The 19,896-nt window shown below is 44.4% G+C and overlaps 1 protein-coding gene across 3 annotated transcripts in view; it reads right to left on the reverse strand.

Annotated features, from left to right (window-relative positions):
* Nucleotides 1-14,189, reverse strand: part of SHROOM3 (shroom family member 3) — a 103,550-nt gene extending 89,361 nt beyond the window's left edge. For 2 of the 3 annotated variants that reach the window (XM_063335555.1, XM_063335553.1), the window contains exon 1: nucleotides 1,416-1,604. The gene's annotated coding sequence lies outside the window, so the exon portion shown is untranslated. Of the gene's footprint in view, nucleotides 1-1,415; nucleotides 1,605-12,750; nucleotides 12,906-14,170 lie in introns of those variants that run through there. The other variant, XM_063335556.1, reaches the window with a different exon arrangement.
* Nucleotides 14,190-19,896: the final 5,707 nt, after the last annotated feature.

A 19,896-nucleotide genomic window follows, 5' to 3' on the forward strand; every position in this document is an offset into this window, starting at 1 on the left:
ATATGTACATCTTTACATTACTTTCTTTACATTATATACTACAGAGCACTGAATCACTCTGCTCAAATCGTTCCCAGGAACAGAGAAGAAACATGTGTCTGGCTCATCTACAACCTGATATGAAGACCACGGGAGATGTCAAATCACTCAAGCAGGTAGTGCATTAGGACCCACGTTAATCTCTTGCCCATACAAGATTGTCCACACGAATTTATAGCTAAACTAATTTATAGGTTGTCTCAAGTTGATTTTCTTAAGCAGATAATCTACAGCCAAAAACCACTCCATTTTACATAGACAGGGACACAGACCCCAGTATTCCACTAGCACGGCTTCAACTTGCTTTCACCCACCCTGCACTTTCACTAAAAGGACTGGATTTTCACATCGTAGAAAAAACACACAGTTATAACAATTTCAGAAGAAGCACACAGCTAAAGGTTTGGCCCATATTTACAAAAAAAACCCACCGAAACAAACCTAAAGTTAAAGATATCCTAATAGCAATGAAGCAGGTAATGAGTTTAAAGATTAGTTAATGGGTTTACTAAAGGAGTTAATGTCTCAGGAAATAACCAAAATCAAAGTTCAATGAACTTAGTTTTATGATTCACAAGCAATCCAAGAGGGCATACAGGTGTGTATAACGTATGACAGGTCTTCAATGAATGTAAATTTGCACAGGCCCATACTGGAGCTATACTGATTACCATCTCTTAAGAACCAGTTTCTTTCACGTTCTCTTTCTGCTCTCTGCAATGTTACTGTATTCATCAAACAAGAATATATCCCAGACTGTACGGCTCGCCCATCTGCACTGAACATTGATGCCAAGTGTTGGCCTGGTTTGAGACCCGCTTTAAACAACTCTAAACTTATAAAAGGTGAAGGCCAAAAAGAGTGCCGCTTACTTCGGCGGAGACTCTTCCAGGCTTTAAAAATGCAAAATGCACCTGACACATGTGTACGTGAGTCAGATCCTGCACTCATGACACTCAGTGTCCCAAGTGCATGGCATTATTATTAGCACCCTTTGACACCAGGGGAGGTAATAGCCTTCAACATGCTGTACAAGTCTGGAGGCTCTCAGAAGTTCACCTCTCCTGCGAGCTTCTGGCACTTTTCAAACCTAAAGACCAACAGATTTGCTCAGCAGCTTTACCTGTGACAACGGCGCAGCACTGGCTCCTTGTTTGCTGCGAGCTCGCTTACAACAGCAGCTGAAAAGTCCCTCATGGCACTGCCTGGACACTCATTTGCTCTTAAGTTTATGATGCTCCTGACATTTAGGATCAACAGGGTCCTCAAGACTCCTGCCCTCCCTCTCCCAAAGCCCTGCCGCGAGGTCCGACTGCCTCTGCAGACACAAAGCCGTGCCCGGATTGCTCTGCTGTAGCTGTTGAGAGGCTGCTTACCTTTTGAGACACAAGCCCAAGTCTCAGGTATTCCCATCCTTGCGGCGGAGGCAGCCTGCCATTTGGCGAGCGCAGTCCTCGGAGGAGGGAATGGCACTACGGCCTCGGAAAGTGGAGAAACAGGAGCATAGCGATTAAGATAACAAGTTGCGGATACAGGTGCTGTGCACAGAGGCACCTCAGGACTAATCCCGCAGTAAAAAGCAGGAGGTTTGCTCGGCAGAGGCAGCTCAGATTACTGCCCTCCTACCAAGCAGTCGTCAGCAGGCCTGACAGACAGGAGCAGAGACCGTGAGGAATGGGGAAAATTGCTGAGTGAAAGTGCCAGTCAGCTCTGTCCTGACTCCCAGCAGACTGGGGGTTGGCCACCTCTTATAATTAACACTGGGATTTGGGGGGACAGAGGAGAAAAGAAACTAAATTCAATAAAGAATTGTCTTCAGCCAGCCAGGAATTATTTCTTGTTTCTCTTGAAATTCACCATTCAAAGTTCATTTGAAAAAAGTAATTGGAAGTGACAGTGGGGGACAAAAACCCACGGTGGAGGAGAGGTGTAGCGGCGACATCAGCCTCTGTTGCTCACTGGCCCACAAGTTAGGGCACAGGAATCCGACTGCAGGTTCAGGGTTGAAAAAGATGCCCACCGTGGTTCCCTTCTGGCAGTTATCAGCTCTGTGGGTCCCACTGCCTCTACTCCTGAGCCCCGGCAGAGGAGAAGGCTGAGGGCACGTGGCTCTGTATGAAGACCATGGAAATATCACAGAAAAGCACGTGGCCCTCAACACACTGGACCCATCCTGACACAGGGGATTGTCCGCCTGATGCAACCAGGTAGGTTCAGTTACCCTCTACCCAGCCAGGCTGCCTCAGCATCCAAGAGAATGATGCAAACATACATTAAATATGTGTTACATATATTAAATTAACCTGCTAAAAGTAGTTCTATATTCCAGAGCTATTGGCGTAGCCGGTGTTTAGGCCAGGTGCACACACATGAATACGCTTTCTCCACCTGCATTTGTGCGAGTGCGTTAGGCTGCCTTTCGCTACAAACAGGAAGATTCATGCATATAAAAGACCATTTGATACCGTCTGTGCAGTTTCTGGTCTTCATTATTCTTTTGACTGAGATATTCCATTTATCCAGCCACAAGGGAGAAACAATACCATGGGATTTGGATGACCCACACGAGCCCATTCATGAAAATATGTAAAGCAGTTACAGTGAGCATTTCCCCCTAACACCTGTTTTACTGAAGTAAATTTGGGCAAACTCCATTTGTATCAGTAGGACGATGTTAGCGTTCATTAGCCCTTCCTGACCGCACCTCCCTTTCAGAGGAAACATTGGATCAAGCAGGAAAAGCATGGAAAAGTTTTTGAGAAATTGTTTTATACTCGTGGGTAACTAGTGTAGCTGAGCAAAATGAATATTTGACCTGGCTAAGGATATGTATACATCAGCATGTACGACACAACTTCCGAACCCTTATAAATCAATATTTATCGTCAGCTCTTGAAGTTAAAGCCATGCAACCCAACCTCCTAACAATAAAGCTGATGAAATTTGGTTATTCCCAGTGCTCCCCCTGCAGCTGCCCTGTGAAGCTGCCATCGGGCAGCCCTTCGCAGCTGTACAGGTAACCAGAACCTCGCGCAAGTCCAGGTATTTGCCCTATGGTCTGAAGGTCAGCTGAGACACAATCACAGATACAGAAGCGAGGCACACATCAGTCGGAGAACACATGCTTGCTTGTTTGTGATCTGATCCAGCTCCAACTTAATCCTCGGGAAATTCCAAAAGAAGGAGATTCACACCCTAAAAAGCACTTTGTGCAGCGCTGGCAGAGATTTCCCAGCTTTTCCAGTGTCACTTTCTGACAAATCAAACCTCAGTTTGATTATTGCCTGAAGAAGGCAAACTAATCCAAATGCACTCGGTGAAAGAAGCAGCTAATGCGGAGTGGCAGTGGCTAGAAATTGCTGTGTTTCTAATGCGGTTTCAGGTGAGGGGTCAGTCTTTAATGTCCCATATAGGATAACACATTATGGTGGATGGCTTTTTTTTTTTTTCCCCAAGGCATTATCTCACTGTCCCCATCCGTGGCCTAAATCTTTTTTTTTCAAAAATCATATCTAGATCTTCTTCACATTTGCTACTCACTGTGGGAAATTTCCTAAAAGCCTGGCAGTCCTAAGCTGTAGCTAATTAAATCCTAGACAGTAAGCCCGTTGCCAGTGATTTCAAAATTAAATTCTGTTCACCTCTTAGCTGTCTGCCCCGTGTTTCGCATTGACCCTTCTTAATGAGATAGGAACTGCAAACATTTTGATGAATGCACAGAAAACTCCTCTAGTGAAAATATTGATGCTTGAGATAGATAGTTAACAACTTAACAGTTTGATCTAAAACACAAGCAAATTTTAAAGCCTTTACTTATCTGGGAATGGGCTGTACAGACCTTGGAAATACTGTACAAACAATGGGGCAGGACCCTGACGGGCTTTGGCTGGTCGCACCCATTGGTGTCAGCTGAAGAGTTGTCTCTTCATGTAAGACTCCAACTAAAGGCTCGGGTTTTTCCGAGTGTTAAAAAGATGCACTTTAAAGGACCCCCTCCCTGTCCCAAGATCTCCCACGACAGAGCATCGGTGACACCTGGCAGACGGGGAGCTGAGAAACAAGGAGACATGACCAGGGGCGTACAGGAAAGCTGTGGAGGAGTTCACAACCGAGCGTACAACAGCGCTAGCCATGGGACCACCCTGCCAGCCCTCTACCAGAGCTAATGCCAGCTTTGGCCTCTCAACCTGTCAGTCTTAAACCTTCCACGTGCACGAAACCTTCCTTTCTCCCGTTCCCCCAGTCATCATCACTGAACAAAAAAATAACCGCACCGCATAGCAGCTCTTTGGAAACACGCTCCTGCATTTCTACAGAGTGGGGTGAGAGCCAATGCCCATTCTAATTAATTTCATTCACAAAACTTGGATTTATTCGATGCAATTTTTTGGCACGTTGTCAAATATGACACAAAATTACATTAGTGTCATAAGAGGAAAGGATTAGTCCTCTGAGTTTGTTGAAGAATTGTGTTGGCACTTGGTTTTTTGTAAAAATGCCAGCAGCTTCCCCTCTCTCTAGCGGAAATCACTGCTCAGTGAGGGTCTGAGCCAAAGCCTTTTTGAGTCTGTGGGAATCTTTCCACCAATTTCCATGGGCTCGAATCGGCTCTGAGCCTCAGACGTCAGCCGTACTGACATCTTCCTCCCACACTTTGACACCTCAATAGGGTCATTTTTCAGGTAGAGTGGAAGACTCTTTTCGTTGTTTTTTTTTAAAAAAAGCCTTAGTTATACCAATTTGCTGCCAAAAGAAGAACAACTTTGTAGCTATGGCCTAGAATCATAGAATCACTTAGGTTGGAAAAGACCCTTGGGATCATCGAGTCCAACCATCAACCCCCCCTCTACAAAGTTCTTCCCCCGCCCCCCGCCCCGAGTAGAGTAGAACCAGATTTGTCTGAAAACACAACACTGGCCATGCTGTGGCAGAGCAGAGGCCCACGTGGCCCAGCATCTTCTCCCTGACAGCACCTGAAAGCAGACATGCCAAGAGGGGGATAAGAGCAGAACCAACATACCCGCACGTCCAACACCCTCCCAGCCCCAGCAGTTTGCAGTGCAGCAACTGCCTAAGAGTGAGATGCATTTAGCAGCAGGTTTGTCCGCCACGGGTCTGATGTTTCCAGGGGGGTGTATCCCTGGGTGAATTCTCAGTCTGCTCAGCACCTGAATTCGACAGCTTCCTTCCGATGCTCCCAGTCTCAGGACCGCAGCGTATTTCTCCTCCCAGCATCTCCCCCAGGTCTCATCATTCAGACAAGGGGTCCGGGGACAGGGATGTGCCAAAAGAATAAGCTGAATAACCCAAGTGATGCAGGGAAACTGTAGGGAAGCATGAAAACGAACACGCAGATTACGGTTATAGCCAAGGATAAGCCTAATCCTTTCTTTTTGTACAGTTTTTAGCACAACAGGAAAATGAGGATAATGTTTTCTATCCCCACTCCTCCTTTATTTGACTTGTATTTTTAGCCTAAGGCTCTTTGAGATGGAAAAGAATTGCAGGCACTGCTAAGCTTGAGGCAGACACAAACCACCAACCACTAACACTGAAAACAGAAAATCGACTGCCTTGAATACTGATCTTTGCTATGTTTGCATCTCTGTTTCCTAACACCCCACTACAGAGTTGCCCCAGAAAGTGAGAGACAATACAGTCAAACGTCCTCTACATAAGACACACTACGAGAACTGGACAAACGCACACCCTTGGGACAGGTAAAGCTGTTAGCAGCTATCAGGAGCAGCGGCAGCCACCTACTTTAATTGCAGTATCTGTCTTGACGGTGATGGCTAGCACCAAGCCCAACACATCAGATCCCTATCCAAGCTACCGCTGATTTGTATGAGCAGAGGATTCGCTCATGTGCGGCTTTGGAGAAGAACAAGGCTGAGGGGTGCCTTTTACTGGGGTGGTCTCAGAAGCACCAAGTTTGTGTGCCTTGAGCCTCAAGAGTGCAACAAGAGGTTAGGGCAACTATACACTATAGGAACTGCACGCACTTCATCTTTTATATAATATTGCATATACTACATAAATAATACTTGAACAGGCTTCCTATGGTCGCTTGTATCTGTATGATCGGACACATGCTAAGAACACACGTTTTGCACGTCTTGGAGGTATGCAGTTTTGCTGTAAACCACAGCTCTTTCAAGGTTCGTGCTTCAACGCAATCTCGCTGGCTCTGCAAATGCAAGTGTCACCATCAGAGCCCCTCACACCGCAAGTCAGAACCCATGTGCTGGCCTGAACCCCAAAAACAACACCACAGAAGAGCTCTGCAGGACTCCTGCATATCAGCATGAACAGAGTAAGGGTCCAAAACACTGGTAATTCTCTGCAGAGAATTTTTACTTGCTGTTCCACTAGCAAATTTTAATACAGCTTTGCATTCATTAACCAAGACTCATGCTGGATCCAAGGGTTTATAGAACCAAAGGACCGAATTCTGACCTGAGGTAACTCATCTGAACTCCATTCAAGCCAATGGAGCTGCTTTACACCCACCAAGAGCATGGACCAAACCGCCCCTGGCAAGCTCACAACATACTGTCGTCTCAACAAGAATGACTTCATGTTTTCACCTCTGCCCTCCCCGCACCAGGCAACAGTGAATGCCACAGCAACTCCAAGGAATGGCTTGTAGGAGGCCTTAGTTCAAACAGTGTTTGTGTTAGAAAGGGTGTCTGAGAGTTGTTGTCCCTGCGACTGCGGTTCCCTTCAGCACGATATTCGCAGAGCAGCTACATTTGCCATCATGCCTCAGTGATCTAATTGCTGCTGTTACGAACACGTTCAATGTAAAACTATGTAAACAGTGTGACGCTCTGACAGCCATTCTTGCTTACTGACCTGTGGAAAAGTCTATTTTTGGCAACTGCTGTAGGCCACTGTGGTTGCTGTAAAGCAGACAAGGCAATGCCCACATTTTGAGCCTTATCTTCAGCCGATACAAGCATGCACCACACAATTAGATCGAACTGATACCACCAAAAAGGCCTGGGTCTTTTTTTAGTTGCACACAGCTCTGCTTAGGTACTGAAGTTGGAGAGGAAGTGACAGAAAAAACAAGTTGGGAAAAAATAACCTGTCCTTCACAATTAAACAACTAAGCCTTATTTCAGTAGCTTGTACCTTTAGCTTTCAAACACTCAGTCTCCTCTGACTCGTTAAAGATCAACTGAATATCAAAACCTATCTAAGGTAGTTTGCTGAGGACAGTAGGCAAGCCACCTGCTACAAAATTAAACAAACTGGTCTCTCCAGTTTCCCAGTGATCAGAATCTTAGTGATTCACACCTTCTGCTCCCAAATTGGCAAACCGTGAGCAAAAAAGATCTCCCCAGCGCCAGGCTGTGAATTCCTCAGGCTTGATGGAACTGGTTCTGCTCCTACCCATGGTGAGAGGCATTTGTCACCAGTGGTGATATAGACATACGGAAGACTATCACGGGAAATACTTGTAGATATCACGGGAAATACTTGTGGAGACCTCTCTTCTGAGGACTCAGCTTCTTGGCTCACTCTCACAGTCTGTCACCAGTGGTATGATACTTGTTCGTTCTTCCCTGTAGCACAATTCTATCTTGTAACTCTTTGCCCAGTGATAATTTTAAAGGCTCACCGTTTACTTGTGGCAATTTGCTCTGGCTAGTAGGACTGAACACTCAAGCAGCAGTCCGATTTTTGCCTGATTGCTCAGGTATGAAATAAATCAGAATGAAAAGAATGTGCTTTCTTCTGGCCCAGCAGAGGAAAGTGTCCTGAAAAGCCCTGTATTAAAAAGCAGGGAAGGAGAAAATAGGTCATTTTGTTGTGCAATTCTAAACGTCTTAAGAATTAGATGGCAGAAAAGGACTAGAATGGACCACCAAGCTAAATCCACCTTGCCAGCAGCAAGCACACAAAAGATGCTACCAGAAGGGTATGAGGAAAATCGTAAGTCAACTTAGCAGGGACTGGAAAGTGCACCTAAGGTACATGTAATACGTCTCAGTAATGCCCTAAAGTGCAGAGTAGCTCTTACTCTGGCTTATTCTGGCTTCAGCACAACGGAGTGTGAAGTACCCGCAAGCTTCCTCATAGCACACCAGTTGCAGACCAGAGCTCTACAGGAATGAACAAACACATGCATGTCAGAGTCTATTGTCCTGGAAATGAACGGGCAAAACAAGTACAGGGAGGCAGCAATGAACGGGCAGAAAGAAAGGAACCGGCTTTAGGAACAGCCTTTTAAACAAGTTAGATATGAGCAGCCCTGTTAAAGAAGCAGAGAAAGCTGAACCTTTGAAAAGCCCTTGAGGGGTCCTGAGCTGATGAGACAAACAAAATGCAGCTAGAGAGCATCCATGAAAATTCATTTAACAGTTACTTCCCAAATAAGCATCGTCTTAGAGAATGAACATAGTATTTACTTAACACTAGGGTTCATTTGGTCATTCTCTGCCTCTGCTCTACTGTAAGTCCATGAGCAAGGAAGCAGAAAGCGTATAAATTCACAATTCACATGTTTCTCCTATCGCAAGTTCCTCCCTGATGTCAGCAGGACATTTGCACAGGAGTGAAAGGCAGACTATGGTCCTCATGTGCTAACTACTTTGGTACTGGTTATTTATTTATAACCACTCGTATTTATTAATATTAAGTATCCATGTGAGATAGGTCATTTTTCTCATCTCTCTTTCTTTTAATCTTTCCTCTCATACTGAATTTTCTCTGATGTTCCCTTCACATTCCCTTCATTGAAACTATTCCCACTCTTTTCCTCCATTAAAGTGACCAATAAAGACTCCCGAAGTCCGACAATTATGCAGCAGTACCGAGCTTTGCAGACGGCATTCCGAAGGAAATAACGCGTCATTGCATCAGCCTGTCTATAAAGTGTTGTAACACCATTTTTTCCTTAGTAACACAAGCAGTTCACTCTGCTGCCACCGCTTACCTTTGTCTTAAAATAAGGCTACACGTGTACAAAGGGGGTCAAACGTATTCTGTCGCTCTTCTCCTTGATGGTCTCACTACAATACATCTGAATAAAAAAATCCGTGCTTTCTATCTATTGTGAAGTCTGGTGTCACCATCAGGCTGCTATAGAGAGCTCCTGAGTTTGTAGTTTGAAAAACAAACAGTCAAACCTTTAAAAACATGCTGACCTTGAATATGCTTTGGAAAGAACCAAATCCACATACACCAAGCAGACTTCGCTATTGTTTGCATATGACTTTTAAGAGGTAAAGTCCGTGTCAGTGTGAGTTTGTGTCACTGCTACGCAAGAGCCCTCACGAATACTGAAATGACAGACTAAAAATCCAGGTCATAAATGACTGGTCAGTGAGTTTTCAGACTGCTGGTATTTGCAGCAAGCAACTCTAATCCACGTCAATTAAATCATTATGGCCAATTTACAAAAATCAGCATCTCAAACACTCCAAAAATAATTTCTTTTCAGATGATGTAGTCCTGCAAAACATCACCTTCTTGTCCACACAACAAAAAAGCAATCACAAGTGGGAAGTACACTAGTGCTTCCTTTATGAGTCTTAACGGCTAAACTCATTAGCCTGAGTTAAAGATAATCTGCACATCCCTGGTGCTGTGGCTTTACCTCCGGTCTGGCTTGCACACCTTTCTTTGTTCACATTTCATCACACAGATATGCTGCCGGCCCAGCAGCATCCCTCTAACTGAGGCGAAGGCGCCGCGTGGCTCAGGTTCTGTACTGAGCTGCTTTCCTTAATTCGTTTCTTTCGCATCTCGCCTCAGTTCATTTCATATCGTTGGAAGCTTTTATTTAATGCAGAAACTCACTTTCCCCTCGCTGCTTTCCTCTTTCTCGCTATTCTCCTCTGGGATCCCTCTTTTATCCCTTCTCATCCACTGGAGACAAAATCTTTATCTTCTACCTTTCCACCAGCTGGCCAGAGTGCTGAGTCTTGCCACCTTGGAGAGAATTCAGAAAAACTTGAGACCCACTGACCAGGACCTCACATTTTTGTTCTTTTGCTGCTTTCGGGCCAGCACTGCAGGGTCAGCTGGGACTGTGTCAAATTACCTGAACTGAAGGCTGGGCTCTTAGCTCTTAATTGCAATTTTTCAGTTCTAAGTTTATGAATTGTCACTGAGCTTTAAATATGCACGAAGGGCTTAAAGTACCTTGGCAAGGGAATAGTATGTGAATGTAATACCTCTTAAAATTAAAAAGTGCTTGATCTTTCTAGTGGTGATGAAATGAAAGCATGAAAGGCTCCGAACTAAATTTTCTTCAAGTTCACTATAGTATTCCAAACCAGGAAAACACCAAATACCCTTGTATACTCATTAAAAAGGAGAAGAAAAGGTGAAAAGGTCTTGGGAACTTAAAAATAATGGAGAGAGAAACTATTACGTTACACGGTGAAGTGTAATTTCGGAACATGAAACACTGCTGTCTGTCGATTTTTTCAAAGGTGGATCACCTCCTCCTTCAATAACTCATCAACTGTAATGAGAACCATGTGATCGATGTCCGTTGGGATTGCTCTGCCTCTCATGATTCCTACTGCATGTGAAAAACTAGTCAAGGAAACTTACAAGTTGATCGTTTTCTCTTTTAGCTTGAAGAAGGCCTCAAAGCCTTCTAAGAGGTGTGGTCCTGTGATTCAGGCATCTCTCAAGGAAATATTAGGAACTGCTGAATTTTGGCCTGGCTATGACACTACTGACCTTGAGTACATCACTTCTCTGTCTATAAAGACATATATGCATACCTACATATATGTGCATGCGTGCAGACACTGGAATAGGCTGCCCAGGGAGGTGGTGGAGTCACCATCCCTGAACGTGTTTAAGACTCGTTTAGATGTGGTGTTGGGGGATATGGTGTAGGGGAGAACTTTGTAGAGTGGGGTTGATGGTTAGACTTGATGATCCCAAGGGTCTTTTCCAACCTAAATGATTCTATGATTCTATGATACATATCCAGGCAGAGAGAGTGCTTACTCACTCCCGGTGTCCAGTTTGAGACGCACAGGAACTGATCTTCCCAATGTCCTCTTTCCAGTTTGTAGGCTGCAACAGGGCTTTTCACAACGTGGGTGGGTTTTAGTCTCCACCAGAGAAATGCTGCTAATGAATATATCTGAGCGAAGTGGAGGGGAAGAAGCCTGGGATGAAACAACTGCAATAGGACCCCAGGTTTTGCTTGTCTATCCTGTTCTCTCTCCTTTTCTTTTTCGCTCTTAGGTGGACAGATCAAACGCCAGAAACAACTCTCAATTTACTCCAGACAGAACCAGTTATTTCACTAGTTCATCTCGGCAAAATGAAATTAAACTGTGACAAAAGGGTTCTATTTTCACAGTTTTCCTAAGTTTGAACTTAACATTTTGTTCAACCAACACAGTTGGATTACAATCTACATGGGCCTTAAATAAAAACCATTTCGTTTTGGAAAGCACTCAAACTGCAATGAACTACTTTTGCAAATATCCTCCCAGTGGCTACACAAACCATCTAACGGTTCTGCATACGAATATTCAGGATTTGTCATAAGGTCACTGTCAGTACCTACAGGTGCTTTAGGTAAAAACCAGAATATAGCCAGCAAGAGCACAGAACATATTCCAGAGAGCAGGAGGGTGTCTAAGCTGTTCATGCCTGCCCTACTTGGACGTCACCGCTCAGACGTTAGTCAGTTGTTCCAACTTAGTGACCCAAGCTGACACTTTTTGTTTGGCTAATGACAGCTCCTCAGCTATGCTGATCTTGACCCAGATTCCTTTCGGGCTAAGTGCGGAAATTCAGGACAGAGCACTCCATAAAGTGATACCATCTATCATCTAACTGGCACAGAAAAAACTGTTTAGACATGCCCACAGTAAAAAACATATAGGAAACATCTCTATTAAGGTCTTAAACCACCCCCCCTTCAGATTCCAGACCCAAACATCTCTGATTCAAAATGTGCATCAAGAATCAAGTTCTGGGTCCTGACCCTAAGACAAACATATTTATTATTTGTGTCACCAAAGAGGATCGGCACAATTTGCTCAGCTGAGTCACGCTCAGCACCATCCAACCTGGCACATTGGCATCACTACTCAGTACCATTCACAAGGCCTTTGACAGCCAGGGAAACGGCGACACAGAACATGTGAGAAAGAACTCATTCAGTGATAGCACGGAGGCTGTTGCTCAAAAGATGCAGGTGAAGAGGCAGCTCTTCCCTCTAGCTCACGTCCCAAGTACAATATTGGTCAGACCGCTCTCGGTCAGCACAGACACTCTGTCACTCACCTGCAGAACATGAAACAGCTCCAAATCTTGCTGAGGCAGTAGAAATCTTTCTGCTGTCACAGCAACAGTGATAACATGCAGCAAATGAGGCAAGAGCTATGTACAGAACTGCCACAGGGAGCACTTTGAAGAAAGAGGGACTTCCTGTAAATCACTGACCAGGAATCCTGGATTGTCATGTGGCAGGGGAGCAGTGGAAGAGATTTGGATAAGTATTGCACGTGCTTGGATGTGTAAGTGACAAAGGAGTCATAGAAAGGCTGGCTGAAAAGAACAAAGATTTGCCCTTGGGCTCGTGCCTGTGTGCTTAAAACAAGGCTTTTGCCAAGATCAGGCAAAGTCATAGGCTTTCACCTGGAAATGTGAGGGGAATGGCTGTGACACCCTGCAGGGCAGGAGATAGTGAGGGAAGGGGCGTTGGATCTTGCCTACCTGCGGACAACCAGCTTCAGTTTCTTGTAGGACCCTTTAACCAGGGAGATGGCCTCTCTCCTGGAGCTGCTCAGTTCCACCTCGTTGATGTTCACCACTTCGTCACCAGCCTGCAGCTTAGAAGGCAGGGAGTCCGCTTTACCTCCCTCTTCAATCTGCACAGGAAAGAGAGGAGAAAGGAATGGTGAGACATGCCTGCCACAGTTTGCCTATCACATGCAGAGCTGAGCGTGCATTTCTGTTGAAGGAATTAGCTCTACCAACCCCAAACTCACCTCTCTGACTAAGAAACACTGTCTCCCTTTGCCAGCCAGCTTCCTCAAAGGTCTGTGCTTTCCACCCCTACATTTCACACAGACAGAAGCTGGGGATCAGCAGTCAAATTAATTCTGCCAAGAAGAATTATTTTGAATAAGCCTGAAACGTCTTTGGTATTTGGAAGCAGTAAGCACCAGCAAAATGCCCATGGAATGCCTCCTGATAAGAGCACCCAGGCAAGACCAAGGGCAAAGCTTGGATGTGATTTTTTCATTCAAGCTCCCCTTCGTGATCTAGCTGGTGGATTAACAACAGCTTCTTGCTTACTGGCCAGCAACGAAGCAGATGCACATAGATGTATGTGGTTAATGACATGCAGCACCTTTGCGTAGGGTTTTTCAGCTAGGGATTTAAAGAAAGTAGACAATTATTTTAATTTTCTGAGAAAGTAAGCAGCCTGCTCAAAGCTAGAAGGAGAATCCTAGGGCACTTTTCTCTGTTTTGTATGGGCCATCATGTACACATGCACACTGATTCTCCATCAGTGCGCCAGCAGAAATACACCAAGTCCGCAAAGAAGTAAGTCACAAGGCAGACGACAAGAAAGTTTGACCCAGAATCTCTGAATCTCAGCTTTGAGCACTAATGCACTACTTCTCCACAAAGGCGTACTAGCACAGCAGAGGGCAAGGCTATATATGGGTTAATGCACTGTGAATCCTCAGTTTCTGGAAACTCAGGAGCGCCACCAGTTCGGAGTGCAACTGATATCGCTTTTATTACAAAACTTGCCACCACAAAATCTGATATTCAAAGCACCTGGCAGTCCCTGTTCAACAGAAACTGTGACCTGTTAGCAAATGTCGTGAGACTCACACTTAAGTATAACATCTCATGGCACATTAGAAGTTTAGTCTTTTCCTTCAGGCCCTCACCTTCCCAACATCATATTGAGAGAAAGAAATGGATCTGAATTGGATTAAGACTCCGATCCAGCCAGGGAAAGGGCTGCTATTTGCTGGGGTGACATTTTCTGAGCAGTGAAATTGTACACACACTTCTGGAAGTTATTTTTATTTCAAGTCATGCCAGGCAAAGCGTAATTGAGCCATAACCCAGACATGTAACTCAGCACATGTAGACCTATTACCCAGAGTCTTACCAGAACATTAGTTTCAGTGTTGAAGGGTGATTTCTCACAGGCAAATCCAGTCTGTTCTTCTGAACAATAGTATTCCAGCTCACGTACCTTCTAAAATTTAAAATCTGACTTCCACAAACATTAGCTAATAAATTCTCCGAACCCCCTACAAAGGTAAGTAAAAATCACTGACATTCACCCTACCAGGAAGTCATTACACTGATGAATGAGTTTTTTCTTTTCTTCTTAAGAATGGATAAAACCACAGGAATGAGACTTCATATAAAGAGCCTTGTATCACAATTACCAGGAAGGGTGAGAGATGAAACATTAGACCTTGCTGCCAGCATAAATAAATAACACACTAAAAATGCAGTATTGCTCCGGTTTGTTGCTGCCGTAAAGGAAAACAGGTGGGTATCATTTCAATGAAATACAATAGAGTGGGATACTATGGGTTAGATTAACTTGTGATATAGTCAACAGAAGGGATTTTTTGTTTGTTTTTGTTTTGTTATGTTAGATCACATATAATGAAGAAAAGGCATTCTTGGAAAAATATCTCCTGTAACAAATACCAACTCCTTCAAAGGCTAAGATACTCATCAGAAGCATTTGTATTAATTTCTGCCTTGGTAAACCCTGACCTTAAAAAATCAACAAAATCGTGACCTGTGCTTTATCCTCTAATAATCCAAATTGTATTTCTGTATTTTAGGTTTTTTCACTCCACAGGATCACTTCTTCAAGGTTTTCTTTGCAACCACTTGGGCTAGACATTTCTTTTTCTCCTCTTTTTTACTGAAAATGGAAATCCGGATCCTTCCATAATCACCTTTATAAATGATGTGAAATCAAAGACTTTAAGGAAAGACTAAACCCCGCAATACTTCTGATAAGGTTGCTAACATTATGAACAGCTCTGAAAGAAATCTTTCTTCAAGTCCTGATGAGTTCCAGCTCATGCCTATGCCAAGGGCTCTTAAACTGCAGCTGGCGAGGCCATGCAGCCAGCCACAGTACCATAGTAAATAATGCCTTTAAGGAACGTTTGCTAGCACAAGTACAGAGTCATCTGCAAGTAATTCCAGGGCTGAGAATGATCTGTTTTGCTCCTGTGTACTTAAACTACCCCAGACCCTAAAACAAGACCCATTTTTTGTGAGTAGAAGCTTTTGATGGCAGCATCGAAACCGTATTACTTACGTACCTAGAGAGAATATAAATGGAGATATGGATTACATAGTTATCTCATCTATTAATAATCTATCTGCCTACCTACCTACCTACCTACCTACCTACCTACCTACCTACCTACCTACCTATCTCATCTATTAATAATCTGTTAGCCTTCCCTCTCTGTCTATTGCTTATGTATAGTAAGCATACATACAGTACCTCATATATTTGGCTGGGGTTCCCTGGATGCAAATTCCTTAAAGTTCCTGGAAGAAAACATTCACAACAGGCCCGTGACCTGGCACTACCATTCAGAGAGTCAAAAGAGGCAAAAAGACTCCCAAGTTTTCACTAAAGTCCAGAAACAAAGGCACTGTCTCCCAAAGCAAGGCTCAGATGCTCCACGTTCATTTCTTCTCTCTGAATGCCTCTGAAAATATTTGTGTTTAAGGAGTGGTGATATTTCAAGGAAAGGTCCGAATGATTCAAACAAAACAAGCTGCACTATAAACACAAAGCTCTATCTCTACCCAGTGTAACAATTATCAACAAAGCAAACAAACCCCAGTGTAGGTGTAACCTATTTAAATGAACACCTGTTTCACTGGACAAGGCTGAACAAAGCCAAGGATGGGACTGTGCTGGGCCTGTGCTGCGCTGAGCAGTCAAGGAAGATGCTTGCAAAGCCGTGTGTGCCACAGCAGGCAAATAATACGCAGGCTGTCCACTTGTGCATGCTGTTACCTTCTCTGTCTCACGCTGTGGACCAGGCCCCAAGTACGAAAAAATGAGAAGGCAAGTCTTCAGCTGTTGCCTAAATCTCAAGTGGTTCTAAGTGCCGTCAGTCAGCAAGGGCAGAGCCAGCAATACGGTCTGTTGTTTTAAGCGTGCAAGTTGCGTTGGAGTACCTCGAGCAGCCGCAACGTTGTCAAAATCACCCTCAACAGTCACTTGTGCCAAAAATGTAATCACTGTAAGCTACAGGATCTAGCGTAAGAGGTCAATCAATAGCCAGTAAGACCTTTTATGGGTTATTTAAGCTGAGAAAAACAAGGTGATATGCAGCCAGCAAACCTTCTGGGTGCACGATTGTCGCTCATCCATCAGGAGCAGAAGGAGCCAGTGGGAACCGGCCAGGGGCTGAAGTTCTTTTCCTTTTGGCTGGATTGAGCCAACCACTCGGCCAAGTCAAGTTATGAGAGGTGACTCGGAATACCTAGGAATACCTAAAAAACCAGGCTGGTTTTGAACTTCATGTGCTGGGCTAAACCTTAGAGGGCTGGATTCAATTGCTGGTCTCATTGTCCGTGCTGTGAGTAGAGCCAGCTGCCCAGGCACCGCCAACTGGGGAGAAGAACCCCCTCCTTGAAATCAGCAGGAGCATCTGTACAGCAAAGCATTTGTGAATAGCATAAAGACTCTTGGTTTCCGTGACTCCGTTTCCCACCTGTAAAATGGACACAGTTGTTACTACCTATGTCTGTCCTGTCTATTTAACATGTGAGCTCTCTCTGTGTGGCGATGATCCAAACCTTGGTGCTCATTCCAGGGGCTGTCCCTGCAAATCCGTAGCTCACGGGCCCTGACCCTGGGAAGAGTCCGTGCCAATCAGAAGAGGGTGTTCCACCAACCACCTACAAGATGGTTCCTACTTCCCTTGAAATCCCATCAAACTTCTGTGATTTCAGCATCTCCCCACACCTCTTTCTTTCTTCTGTTTTCCACAAACATATCTAGCCGATTCTTTCAGATTCTTTCAGAAGGAGAGAACAAGATCTTCCCTGCCAAGCTGGCCTCTCCTGAAATACACCCACTTCAAAACGCCTCAATAGTCTCCTCGGGCTGACGCAAACTCAAGTCCCTTCAGTTGTCTTTAATGCAGTAAAGCCTTCCATGCCCACTGCCCTTTCCTGAAAATCCCAAAGGCCACCCCTTGTCCTGCTTTGCATTAACACTCCGGTCCGTTTTCTTGCATTAGAGGAGGCTTCTTGTCATTCAGTAGATCTGCAGCAGAGTTTGAACCCATCTGTTCTCCCTTTTTTTGGCTTACTGTAAAAGCAAGAAGTTGCTTAAGCAGATCACCAAGGATACATAAGACTTATTACTACTGTCTTTTGTTTGGTTCGCTATGGTTACTGTAGGTTCAGAGAATGCTGTCTGACTGAGATCCTTTCTTGATTATTTTAAAGAAGTTTTCTTTATTTATTCCTCTTTTCTCTTCCCTTCCTTTGAGGAGCTTTTGTAACAACAAATTCTCTGTAGCTTTTAAGATGGATTATTCCATCTTTGTGTCCTTTATATTATGAACGGTGCATGTGATTCCGAAACTGTAAACCTAGTTGCTGAAGTTTCTCAATAACAACAAAAAAAAAGAAGCAAGCAAGCAAATATGTGTGCACAATGTATGCAGTTACACAAGCGCGAGCTGCGCCACGCAGCCGGTTGGTACAACTGCTGAGTGCCACCAGGAGATGCTCTGGAAAAAACAGTAAGGCAGCATAGCTGGGTTTTGACAGAAGCAGCAGCAATTGCAATGACAAACTTACTGCCCTTTTCGTGTCAGATATTATAATGATCGGAAGGGAAGCATCACAAATGAACTGCTGGAGATGGCTGTCCAGAATTCCTGAGCTGCCAAAAAAGATTTTATGGGAACTGACAGGGCGAGAGAGGAAGAAATTTTGCTCCACGAAGGTACTGAGAGAGGTAGATTCCTCTGCTGCAAGGAGTCCATGACTCGCCCAGGAGAAGCATTACAGAAAAATGTTCTCTGCTTTAGACCTCGTGTTTTCAAATATTTCACTGGAACCATTTTCATTCTTTCCAGTGGAACAACGCATTTCCAGTGAATCTGGGGTTCATCACTTCCTTGTCCCTCATGAGGTCCTTACCACTGGTGCAACTTGGGGGAAAGAGTTGAACCAGCTGTGCCTTTGAGGGAAACTACAGGAAAACGGACTATATCCATTTCCAAATTCAGCAGTCAAGGTTTTAACCACTTCTCAGTGCCCAGGCTGGAACACCAAACAGATAAGACTGGGGTCTTTCATTTACCTGTCTATTATTAGGCATAATACAGCCACACCAGACCAGTCACGTATTGCACCTCTCCGCATACAGAGGCGCACTGGGCCAAATTTGCTTTGCTCAGTAAACTAATTGAGTAGCTGATTGATTTAGGCTTCATGTTGGAGATGGTGATTTTTAAGCCCCTGTGGAGTTCGGAGATGGTTCTCAGACCTAAAGACAAAGTTTCAGAGCTGCTGAATGACTCCAGAGAATATGCTGCTCCCCTCATTCAGACTTAATGCCATGTCACAACTTGGGGGCAGAGAGTGTTTCCCATGCAGCAGACAGAAATTCTTCCCCATTGTCCCCAACCTCTGTGTCAGCACGACAGAGCAGTTAAGACAATTCAATCAAAAAATAGTCAAGTCAAAGGTCTCCCCCTGGAGCCGTGTCTCTGCTGGATTTCCCCATCCCTGATGCAGACATGCATCTCGAGAGAATTTAGCTATTGACATTTACTCCAAGCCAAAGAAAGTGTTTCCAAATTAGTTATTGTTTTATTCTGCAGGGAAGCAAGGAAGGGATTTTTTCTCATAGTGCTCTGGATTGTTCTACAGTAACATTTCTGCTCCCAAGTACAAAGCATAGTAGTGGTGAGACTAATTTATTCCAGGTAGTCATAGAAGGTTCACACAGAATTAATTCACCTTGAGCCACTGAACTTTATTTAGTAGAAGAGCGAGTTAAACTACACGGTTTTGAGGGTTAGCAGTGCTATGAAATCTTTCTGACACTTCCAAAAAAAAAAAATCTGTTATTTAACACAGGCAAACAAACATCTTTTCTCCCACATGCCTGAAACACGTTAAGAAATATACTTACTTGGCTTGGAGCAAGAAACCTAGCAAGGAGAACTCCAGCCACTACCATTCACAGCTCTAACACTTCTGGCATCCCCAGGCTTATTTTCCAGATAGTGCATCAGAGAGCCTGTAAATCTAGAGGGACCAAGAACTTTTCTAGTATAATTTACCGAGGGCAGGCACCAAAGCGAAGCGGCTGTGGGCACCAAAGCAGCAATCCAGCTGCAGAAATGCCACTGTGACCCGTGCAGGGTGGATGCAAGTTACTGACAAGTGGCGAGAATTCAAGGTCATTCCTAGGGCTACCCTGTAGCTTCCAACACTTCCACACCTTTCCATTTCCTGCGGGATTGTTTCCTGTCCTGGGAGCAAGGTTAATCTCAGCAGTCAGCCCCTCAGCAAAAAGTGGCAAGAAGTGAATGGAAAACAGATTGCTGGCTTCAGCTACAAGAGATAAGAAGACATGCTTGGATGAGTTTGTGTCTAACTCCTCCTGGTGACTCTAAATTCCTAAGCCAGCGGAGGAAAGAAGGCTTAGCTCTTAAGATAATTTTCCACCTTCTTAAGCATGGAACTGTTATGCTCCCACAGAGAGTTTTACATTTAAAAGTGGAAGGGGAAGGGAAAATCAAGTCTTCTTTCAACTAATGTACAAAGAAAGATGGACCTACGCTACAGCTTTGATTCAGGCCTTCA

The sequence above is a fragment of the Chroicocephalus ridibundus genome, chromosome 5, assembly GCF_963924245.1.
Source record: "Chroicocephalus ridibundus chromosome 5, bChrRid1.1, whole genome shotgun sequence".
Classification (NCBI taxonomy): domain Eukaryota; kingdom Metazoa; phylum Chordata; class Aves; order Charadriiformes; family Laridae; genus Chroicocephalus; species Chroicocephalus ridibundus.